Below are 12,239 nucleotides of genomic sequence, written 5' to 3' on the forward strand. Positions count from 1 at the left end.
GAGAGAAAATTAATGAAAATTGTTCAGAAAGAATGTCCACTTGGTTAGCTAAGTCTTCTTTGTCATTATTTGTCAGAGAACTAATTAAATTTTGTATATTGGACTTTACATTCTGTACTAAAGTATCTACACTAGAAACAAGGTCACTCATAGTGAATTTGTTAATGATTTGTTCTAAAGAACTCCATTTCTTCAGTAAAAGTTCTGTCCCAAGAATTTCACTCAAGTTTTGAAAGCAAACTTGATTGTTTTTCAAATACGCAGACACTTTTAAATTATTATCTACATTGATATAAAACTCTACGCTCATTGAATTAAAATTTACGGAATACACCACAAGTTTATTATCGAAAGCTTTGAAACCAAGAGCTCTATCTTCATACTGCATTTTTGCTAACTTACCATTAATTTCTTGCTGTAACTGTTGAAAGCTTGGAATCTCATCCGATGCACTGGCTTCCTGTTCGGCGATTTTCTTCCTTTTGTCAATTTCGAAAGCTCTCTCGTCAGGTGTTTTTCTTTTCACTTGCGGTTTCTTTGACAAATAACTAGGTAATCCATCAAAGATAGTAGGCACAGAACCAACTTTTAATCGCGGCTTATCGTACACGAAAACTTTTTCTTCACCTTTGGAATTCTTATAAGAAACCTGACGTTCAATGCAGTCTGGCTCAAAATGCTTTATACAAACAACACTGGAATCTGAAGGAACCCAATCTTTTCTGGGGATATTTCGTATCCATTTTTCGCGTAATAACTGATCATTGGGGAAAGTGAAACACGAAACATATTCACCCACAACATTTTTGAGAGTATAGTTACTTTTACAGGCAGGAACACAACATCTTCGAGGCATTTTGAGAAAGGTCAGTGCACTCACGGCTAATAAGACACTTCCGCGCCACTGAAGGTGCAGAAAACACAGCGGGCGAAAAAAAGACACTTGCAGTGGCTTGGAGCTCAGACCCATGACGTCACACCCCCATCCACCAACGTTCCCGCCTGTATGAAGTCCGCCGTGCATATACACATCTCGATTCCCACATATTTGGCCATTGATGAACTTTAGTTTTGTTAACAAAAACAAAAGACTCCTATAATTGAAGTATACGAAATACCTAATCTCTTGGAGTGTTGTCTGAAAAATAGTGTCTACCAATTTTCAAACAAAGTTTACAAACGAACTAACGGATTAGTATGGAATGCTTTCTTTACTGTCTTAGTGAACACAGTGCTGAATCATTTTGAAACCGAAATTTTAAAATCTCCAGAATTAAAAAGTATACAAACTACTGCCATTTTGAGAACGATACACTATTTTTCTATAAGGGACATACGTATACGTAGTTGTAACTTCTATACAATAATCTAAACACTATACACTCCCAACATAAGAAATTAACATCGATAGTAGTATAAATTTCCTAAACCTGACCATATATAGAAAAGAAAACAAATCCCACACCAGGGTTTACCGGGAAATTGTAGCAGGCGTCCGATATATACATGCGAATTTGGCACACTCAGATTGGCAAACAAAACAAAAGCTGACATTAGTAATTCTTTTCGTAAAGACCCAATTCTTTCTTCCTATAATTACTGCAGAATAACTGAAATTAAGTTTTTTAAATTAAACGTTAGCAAGAAAAATGTTTACGGGGTTGATAAATGGTTTAGGTTTAAACATCACTCGGAACAAACAGTATTGAAACAAATGATGACACCATGAAATGTATAGGCATGCCTAGTGATGGGTAAATTCCCGGGAAAATATTTTTCTGGAATATTCCCGGGAAGATTCCCAAAATGGGACTTTATCCGGGAATTTATGTACAATTAGAAAGAAAATTGCATTCTATTACTATATTATGATTTCAAAGTTGAATTAATTTTTATATCACAGAATATTATTACTGTTGTCCACAGAGGATTCTTTAAAATGTATATTCTGAACGGTACTATGTTACTTTATTAACACTTTATTATATTTAGAGAGTACATAAATGTATATTTATTTACAATATGTTCTATCAATTAAATGTGTGTGAAAAAATTATATAGTAACAGTTTAAATTTATGTGTAAGTGTATTTGCTCAACTCGACTCTATTACTGATATTATAAATACATTAAATTTATAAATGTTATAAACCAATTAGATTGGATAAATGCTAGAAGATACATGTCTCACCAATTTATCACCATTTGCGCATACATATTTATGTTCACAAAATTTGCAAGATACTTACTTATCTTTATATTTTAGCACGTAACATTGCCATACACGACCTTTCATTCTACCTATTTCCTGAAATTCCATACGTTAATTCACATGTAAAAAAAAGTCCGAGTACCTCTTCAGAAATTCGAGTCAGAGAGAGGAGACAGACCGACGTCTATTACTAATGGTGGTTCAGGGTTTATTAATAGTACTTCATCTCTATTTCTACATAATTCTAAATTACTTTACAAAATGGTTCCTTTTCATCATTTGTAAATTAGTACTTTGCTAATTTTGGCTGTTCTTTAGCATTGGGGGCCAGCTTTTGCACCTACTTTTTTGCGATATTCTATTCCGATGCGGTTGTTTTATGGTTTCATACGTTAAATTACGTTACCAACATTAAATTCAGACAGCATTACGGAGCGAGCGTTAGCGAATGAAGACGGGTTAGAGCCCGCATGGGACGTTGTTTTCTATCTTCGTTACCAACAATTGACTTTCTTTTCTCACATAAATCACTTCCACTTACCTTTCCGTTTTGTATAAATCCCCTACTGCCTTAAAAAAAATATGTTCGATACTTCCTTGACCACTTGAACATCACTATCAACTCATTTCTTCCGTAAATCATCCTACTTTTTGCTAGTTTTGGCCTCCAATACTAAACAATTACCCTACTTTTTAGTGCAAATGGAAATGAAACTTAAAAAATCATATTATTAGTTATATAAAGTACCATCAAATAATTTGAAATTTTTTAACCTCCAAATTCTTTAAAACCCCAAAGTAAATCATAATATATTAAAATAAAGTAATTAGTCATATGGTTCTTATAATTTGGAGGATAAAGTAAAGAAATAAAAATAAATTCCTTCCCGGGAATTTATAGGCCAGGGAAAAAACCCGGGAATATTCCCATTTTTAAATTCCTTCCCACCGGGAATATTTCCACTGCCCATCACTAGGCATGCCATTATACTGTTGTTCAGTTACAAAGATTTTTTTAAAGCATAATTTTAACATAGCATTCGTACCCACCCCCAAAAGATTGAAGAAAGTTTCTTCACTAATAACCGAAAATTCCGCAAGTGTCTATGAAATATCATATATATATATATATATATATATATATATATATTTCAAGACAGTTATAGAAGCATGACAAAAAAGGAATACACACACTAAATTGAAAGAACATGTTTGGGATGTCAGACACAACAATTTCTCAATATTAGACCCTTCTAAACACCTTGAAGAAACAAAGCACGACGTCAACAAACTAAAACTGATTAAATAATCTTGATCATTCATAGAAAGACGGCATACATGCAAGACCTCTTTCATACGAACTAAGGGTTCAAAATTAAATTCTGTCGTGAACACTTTGGACAAAAGTAGGAAACAATCATTAACACCCTCACCGCTATCAGTAACGACAGAAGAAGAAACACAAAGATTTAAGATTTGTGTTCTGTTAAGCAGCAATAAATTTTTCTTTATGAGCGTTTACATTTTTTTAATGTCATTTTTAACTACTTTTTGTACATTATAACTCGACCAAAATCTTTTTGAATACCACTCATTCTAGCTGTGGAACTTCTTGAATAAAATAGAAGACAAATTCTGAATCAAAGCATATACTATCTTATAAATAGTAGCGTTACAGTTTCGGTAAAGTATCTTTTCATTCATCAGATACATTATCGAAGATCACATCATCAGATAATGTGTCGGATGAAGGCAAAGATACTTCGTCGAAACTCTAACGCTATTATGTATTAGATAGTATATGCTTTGTTCAGAATTCGTCTTTTATTGAATACAAAATCTTTTCTTTACCTATGTTCTGAAAACATAAGTAAGAAATTCGATGTCAGCAAAATTCGATTTTAACATGATCTTTAAGCAACAGGGTTGAAAAAAATCATGATATTTTTAAAAATAATTTTTGTAGATTTTTTAAATTTAAATATGCCCCTATTATCTGGGAACAAACAAACAGACGCCCACACACACAAGAATTTTCATCTTAAATGTCGAATGGTGATTTCCCCAGTGGAGCAATGGTTAAGCTCATCGCCCCCTGTATCAAGAGGGTTCCGAGTTCGAACCGCGGTGCATACTAAAGTGGTTAGAAATCTACATTAAACTATAGGTCCCTAGGCACTATAATTCAAACGTATAGCAAGAGGGCACTAATAGATCCACGGGCACTAATAAGGTTCAAAGAGGGCTTGAACACTCTCCTTAACTTACTTCATACACACACTCCTTAACTTACGTAACTTTTTATGCAACTCAGGAGGGTGACACTAAAGCGAAGGCTGAATTCAACTATGATCTCTAGTCCCAACATGGACGTCTTTACCCGATGGAAAGCAGTGGCAAAGACAAACCACCAAGCTTCACCTTGCTCAGGGACTTTTTACAGTACATCCATCATAATTATGTCGAAAGGAGAGAAAATTAATTGTTAAAGAACCCTAAAACTAACACAGCTGAACATAAAGCAAGTAAGGGTCAGAGCCAAAGTGATTTATTTTCTTCAGTGATGTAATACATATAAAATACATAAATTTCGCCTGAAGTTGTGCAAAATGTACAAAATTTTCAAGTTTCGTGGAGCAAATCGGAACCCTCTAAATCGTCCATATTATCTGGGAACAAACAGACAGACACGAACAGAAGAGAATTTTCGTCTTAAATGTCGAATAGTGATTTCCCGGCTGGAATATTTAACGATTTACAAACCCTGTGTTACGATGAGAAGAAAGCAGGATTGTCCCGTTATCGGTTCAAAACATAGAGACTTAGGTCAGATAATATTTTAGAAGCCTAGCATATAGGTTTACCTAGACTTCAGTCCAATATGATTCCACTGCTGTAAAATTTAATACTTTATAGTTATACAGTCTGGCTGTTATTTTCACTTCAAATTAATTTATTTCGAAATTTGATTTTAAGCGCCGATTTTTGTTATAAAAATCAGGTGATTTAAATCTTGATTTTAATCGTGATTTGAATCAATCCACCCTGTTCAATATATATATATATATATATATATATATATATATATATAGTGCGTTCCACGAATAACACTAAGGTCCACCTCCTGAAGAAACCAAGGCAGATAGAAACATGAAACCTTTTGGAACCTTCAAGGGACATAAAAGGCAACATTATGCTGAGAAGGAGAATCCCCCACAAGGGGGGCTAAAGGGCGTTACTGAGGGTAACTCAAAAATTTTGAATAGCAACCCCCATCGTGTGGTACCTCGCTGGAAAAGTAATCGCGTATAGTGACCAGACCGTGTCCACAACAAACTCTAAAGTCTAACGTAGGTCTAGTTCGGAACGAATGCACAATACACACACCACACAACTAACACTATAACAGTATTGCAAATACAAAACATGCAAATTGAACTGAAACCGATAGAAAAGAGAGTACCATAATATTATTGAAAAATCCCGAGGCTCGAACCCCGGACCGCACGTGTACTAAACCAACACTTTACCATTGCGCTACTGTCGAACTGCTACTCTTACGGACGAGGAGATGTAGTTCATGACCACGAGTTGCCCGTGGTGGTGCTTTGGTGTTGGACACACGTACTTTAGCAAAGCTACTCTGTTTACTAGTGCACCACTATCAGATGTGCTTTTCCGACCAAAAGTGCGCTACATTACAACCCGGAACAGTAGGTCTGAAGGACGTAGACGTGTGTTTGTGCTGGTGCGTTTGACCATCCTATATTGCATACATAATGTGGTCTCTTGAACAGAGAATTGAAATTGTGTTACTCTTTGGTGCTACGAATCGTTCGTACAGTGCAACAGCACGGTTGTTCAATGAACAAAATGTGCGCAACCCAATTAGTGTTTCTTCTGTACGCCATTTATTAATCAAATTCTTTACGACAGGCAGTGTGACCAATGCCCCGAAGCCTCGAAACCCTAGTGTTGCTACGGAAGAAACACAGATACAAGTGTTGGCGGAGCTGAATGTGCATCCTCAACAGTCCATAACAACTGTGGCTCAAACGTGTGGCGTGTCACGCACAACGACATACAGAATCTTAAAAAAGCATACCTTCCATCGATCCTGATATGCGTATCGAGTTTTGTGAGCAGATGTGTGAGGCATTGGCACGTGGGACCATTGTGCTGACAAACGTGTGTTTCAGTGATGAGAGTACGTTCTACTTGAATGGCAAGGTCAACAGGTATAACTGCCGATATTGGTGTGACACAAACCCTCATGTATTTCGTGAAGGCAACACTCAACACCCAGAGTCGCTGAATGTCTTGGCGGGTATCTTAGGTAATCACATAATCGGGCCCCTCTTCATCGATGGAATATTAACGGGTGAGAAGTACCTGGCGCTGCTGCAAGACTTTATTGCACCGTTGATTGTCGAGGCAATGGAAGAGAATCCGCAAGAATTTGGAGAGATTCCGCCCGTTTTTCAGCATGACGGCTGTCCTGCCCATTTTTACCGCCTTGTACGTGACTATTTAGATAGTGTGTTTCCGCGACGATGGATTGGTCGTCGCGGCACCATTGAATGGCCAGCCCGTTCGCCAGACCTTGCTCCATCCGACTTTTTTTCTCTGGGGCTATTTGAAGACTATAGGTTCCGCACGCAGCCGAACAGCATTGCGGAGTTGCGCCAACGCATAGTTGATGCCTGTCATTCTATACCGGTAATGACTTTTACCCGTGTTCGAGAAGAGTTCGTCCAACGTTTACATTACTGCCAGGAAGTGGGCGGTGCACACTTCGAGCATCTCCTGCATTAATGAGGAATGTTCCAAATCATACTATGTTACTCTTTGCTCTCAAGTTTGCAATGTTTCTTCGATCATAGTTTACGGATGGCAGCCATGTTGGCTACGGACATGCTAGCGACTTACAATTTTCACAAGTGGTCTTTACTCGTGATTACCTTTCAAATGAGGTACCACACGATGGGGGTTGCTATTTAAAATTTTTGAGTTACCCCCAGTAACCCTCTTTAGCCCCCCCCCTTGTGGGGTATTCACCTTCTCAGCATAATGTTGCCTTTTATGTCCCTTGAAGGTTCCAAAAGGTTTCATGTTTCTATCTGCCTTCGTTTCTTCAGGAGGTGGACCTTAGTCTTATTCGTGGAACGCACTGTATATATATATATATATATATATATATATATATATATATATTGAAGAGCAAGGTGAACACCTTTTAAATCTATTCATAAGATTTCTCTTCAAGCAGGTCACATTCTAAAGAACTATAGCTCGTTTTTGAATAAGCAGAAATTCAAAATTCGTCTCTTTAAATGATTTATTGACTGCCCCTTTTCACATGCCTTCCTCTTTTCAAACTGGAAGGTCGCGCGGGTAATAGTCTTTCTCTAAGAGTATTATATTATCATTTAAACTTAAGTAGTCTGCGTTTACTGGATAATCAACTGAAGAGACAATATGGTGAGGAAATATGCAGTGAAGAGATGTTTGTGGTGGCCAGTTCATTGATAATAATATTGTTTTTATTTGATCGACAAAGACTACACTTCGTGCTGTACTAAATATTTTTTTCTATAAAACAAATATTTTACTGTCATTTATTGTTTACCGTAACTTAATTTAACTATTTACAGAAACGCCCCGTAGATTTATATGTTTTCTTCATAGACGCTTTATAGACTTTGATAGAACGCATGAAAACCTGTGTAACATAGGTTTTCACTATGACTCAACATCATACTCACGCTATCAATCCGACACCACGCACACTCATCCTCACTGTTATATCATTTACACATAATACTTACATAACTTCACACTCACATCAGCAGTCTGACATCCCTTACATCATTTTGGCACCACCTCGCGTTTATAACATCACCTTGACATCACACTTATTCAACTTAACGCTCACACCATGATTTGGAGCTCACCTTCACTGAATCTCATTCTCACTTTATGTTAACGTAACGTGAGCATGAGTTCCGGGCTCTTGAATGCTGACGTCATGATTTTGGGCAACTGTGTTGTAGAGGACGTGCTGATCGTAGTATCTGTTTATTGAACTTTAGCATCCCTTTTCAGTAGTGAGGTTGTATCAGACATGGACCTATAGTTTTAAGGTGAAATCTGAACTATCATAAAGCGTTCAAATTTCAATACTTTCCCAGTGGAAATGAAACCCCAGATGGACATACCATCCACTAGACCAGCGGGAAAGACCTTAGTGTCTGTAGAGGACATTCTGGTGGCCAGAATCTTGAAGATCGTCTGCCAACATGAGTGCATTTGTATGTGCAGATCACAGTCTGAGTCTGCAATGCCAGGATGATGCCAGCAAACAGCTATTGTGGAATTAAATGACTTAAAGCTTGACTACATAGTGGGCATGCTAAAGGCTGGGTTGCTCTGCCAGAATTGCTTCTCACATGGGTCGTGACGTGTCAGTATTCCTTCGATAGTGCCTGTAATGGAAAGCGGAGAATTCCTACCGAAGACGTGCTCTCCAATGTCCCCATGATGCTCTTAGGCACGTCTTGAGAGGACGATCGTTCGGACCGCCCTAATTGGCACAGCAATCAGAGCCACCATGGCCTCTTATGAGTGCACGAGTAAACAATCAATTGTTGGAAGCAGATGTACTTTTCTCTCGTACCATTTCTGCTGACACATGCTCATGCTTGTGTCAGGAGAGACTGATGGTTAGGCTAATTATTAAGTTCTCTGATATTCAACGATGTTTGTTGTTTCTGTCACGGACACAGTGGCGGCTGTATGCGTTTGGGTAAACATGGAGGAGAGGAAATTCCAATACGTGTCATTATTTGCCATACAGGACCACACTTGGCATTCTGAATGGAAGATAATAGATTACACATCCTGTCCTCATATTTAATTCTTAAGTACAAATCTACAATTTTTAACAATCTGGACAAATTGAAATGATATTATATTGAAAAATTATACAGTAAAAGCTCAATATAACGTGGTTGTTGGGGAACGTAATTTATCTTGTAACGTAATTTATCTGTATATTGAAATGTAACCGTAGAAGTGACAAAATTCGATCTCTTGAAGGTGGAGGAGAGGAAACATTCATGCACATATAAACCATAATACCACAGTAATATAGGATACCATACCTCTAAAAAAAATATTACCACTTATGCTGTTTATTCCAGTCCTGTAACTGATCTCAATTTACATTACACTGAACACAATTACCTCTAATCTAATTTTACACTATCTTGTAAAAAAAAATCACTAAGTTTTGTTTGATGAATATTGTTCGATTCATTGTACCTCTCCATCCACAAAATCACCTTGTTTATGTGAGAAGATGTCACGAATATTTATAACATCATCTTCCGCCACCACATTATTTTCTACCTCCACTTCTGCGAAATCCTTTGAAATGCAATGATCACGGTCAACTAGACGACATAATGAAAGCGAATCAAACGCTAAAATTGTTCTTCTGAATCGCTCTTTGTACGATTTTGACTGTTTTAACTCAGTTTTCAAAAGTAAGGATTTTATTTAAAAACTGCAGGTTTTTTTTTTTTTTTTTTTGAAGACGCCGAAATACCCGTTCTTTGCACGAGGAGAATAGATATATGGGAAATATTTGAATCTCCTTCCCCCTTAGGATACGCATTTCAATGAAAGTGAATGATGATAATCCATAAGATACTCTGGTTTTGGATTTTGAAACACCCTACCCCTCATAGGATTTAAACTTTAATCGAAGTGACATGATAAAACCCACCTTGACATAGATACTATGTTCTAAAAGTTATTTTAGACGGTCAGCTATTTTCCGATCCTGTAAACTATGGATTCGACGCAATTCTCTGTCGTTTTTGGTATTTTATTTTTCACTTCTCATCCTACTATGCCGATGGGACTGCACGTCGACTGAAGTAACGTCGGGAGTGTCAATATTCATCTTAGCGTTTCCGAAAACTGGATTTGACGCTAAAATGGGTCGATTACTTTTACCTGTCAGTAATCGACCCCACATTTGGGTGTCTTACCCGTACTGGGAGCTGAACTTGGAGTTAACAGCGTCGAGAGTGTCAGTATTCATATCAATGTTCCCGAAAACAACGTATTTATTTGACATTAATGTCTGTAGTTTTCGATCATTTTTACGTACTCTTATTTAATCTCACTCCTAGTAGAGTTAGGAATGTATTACTATACAACAATTTTTCCCAGATTGTAAATCATACTTGTGCCAAGTTTGGCTAAAATAACTCCATGCATTTCAGAGTCATGATGGAACACGCACACATAGATCTTTATATATACAGATGACTTTCCTCCGTAAATTTCAGAACCAACTGACATGACCCTTCTTGCCTAAGCTTGGGCGTAAATGCCATTGGGATTGACATCGAACAGCTAGGAGACCCCGAAACATACAGCAATTGACGATAGACGCCAATTCGATAATAATCTCAATCATCTACGACATTTTATATTTCACTCCTTACCTCCGTACCGATGGGAACTGAATTTGAACTCCACAATGTCTAAAATGTGACTATTCATCTCAGTGACCCGGAAAACTATGGATTCGACATTAATATCGGTCATTTTTTTATTATATTTGCATGTCACTGTCTTCCCACCCCCTAGAAGTGCTAATAGGGATTGAACGTCAACTTAAAGGGCATCAGAAGTGCCACTGTTGATCTCAGCAATCCCGAAAACTAAGGATTAAACACTAATATCGATCATTTTTGGACTCTCCTCCTTCTCAGATCCCCTAGGGCGCTAGAGGGTCTTACCCACACTGCGAGCTAAACTTGAACTTAAATGATATCGAGACTATCACCAATTTAACTTAGAAAACTCGAAAACGATTGATTCAACATAATGTCAGTCTTTTTCGATTATTTTACATGTTACCTTCCCACCTCACTCAGGCGTACTGATGAAAGCGTAACTTGTACTTAAGCGCATCGGGAGTGCCACGATTCACATCAATGACCACGGATTCGATCATTTTTATGTCACTTACCTCCCACCCACCCCTATGTTTGCCATGGGGCCTTACGTCCATAATACTTTAAGTAATATTTGTATCAAGTTTGGTTAAAATTGCTTCAGGCATTCTAGAGTTGTGCTGGAACATACATATTTTTTATATATAAAGAAAATATATACTTTTCCACGTGTTACGTTCGAATTCGTGATATTTTTGACTTTTACTTTACTAATAAGCAACTATTTGAAATCGTGCATAAAAATTGAACCTTAAAGAAAATGAAGGAATGTACAGGAAACTTACAGAAAGGAAAAGATTTTGGCATATGCAGACTGAAGTGCAAAATTGTCGTTTTGTCGTAGCAACGTAATGGATGCAAGAGTTGAAATGATAGATCTAATCAAAGAAAAGACATTTTATTATTATTAATAAGGGAAGACTACCTCTTATTCACTTTTTAAAAGATAAAAGGAGTTGACTCGATCAATTTGTTTATTTGTGTAGTCCCAGACACAATACGTTGGCCATTGCATAGTGTAATATGTCAAAACTGTAGTAGGGAATAAATAAAATAGAATATTCGTAAAAATTTATACGTAACAATATCCACATCTGAATTTCCCAGTGTCTTTCAGCGGTAAAAAATATCTATGAAACCTGGAAGTCTTCTTGAATTCGGTAGGAGTCTGTATATGAGTGACCTTTTGATCATCACTGGTCTAAGTTTGAGAACTGTGAATAGACTTACATTACGTGTAGTGCTAATGGGTACTCTGAAATTAGTGTAAGAAGCAGAGAATGACAGTTTGTGCCATTTACCGTTTTATGAAGAAACAATATCAGTATATATATATATATAAGTAGTATATGATGCTATATTTAGTGTTTTCATGATAGTTTTGTTGTTTGACCTACATAGCTCAGGAGCTCTGTAATAAACAATGGCTAAAACTAAATTGGGAACAGTGTCTAAATTAAATTGAGAACTTGGAAAGATGTGTAACTTAATAGG

At 36.9% G+C, this 12,239-nt stretch overlaps 1 protein-coding gene across 4 annotated transcripts in view; it reads left to right on the forward strand.

Moving 5' to 3' along the window:
* Positions 1-12,239, forward strand: part of CycH (cyclin H) — a 59,015-nt gene that overhangs the window by 44,673 nt on the left and 2,103 nt on the right. The gene's annotated exons all lie outside the window — the stretch shown is intronic.

Source organism: Thermobia domestica, chromosome 13, assembly GCF_964235325.1.
Source record: "Thermobia domestica chromosome 13, izTheDome1.hap1.1, whole genome shotgun sequence".
Taxonomy (NCBI): domain Eukaryota; kingdom Metazoa; phylum Arthropoda; class Insecta; order Zygentoma; family Lepismatidae; genus Thermobia; species Thermobia domestica.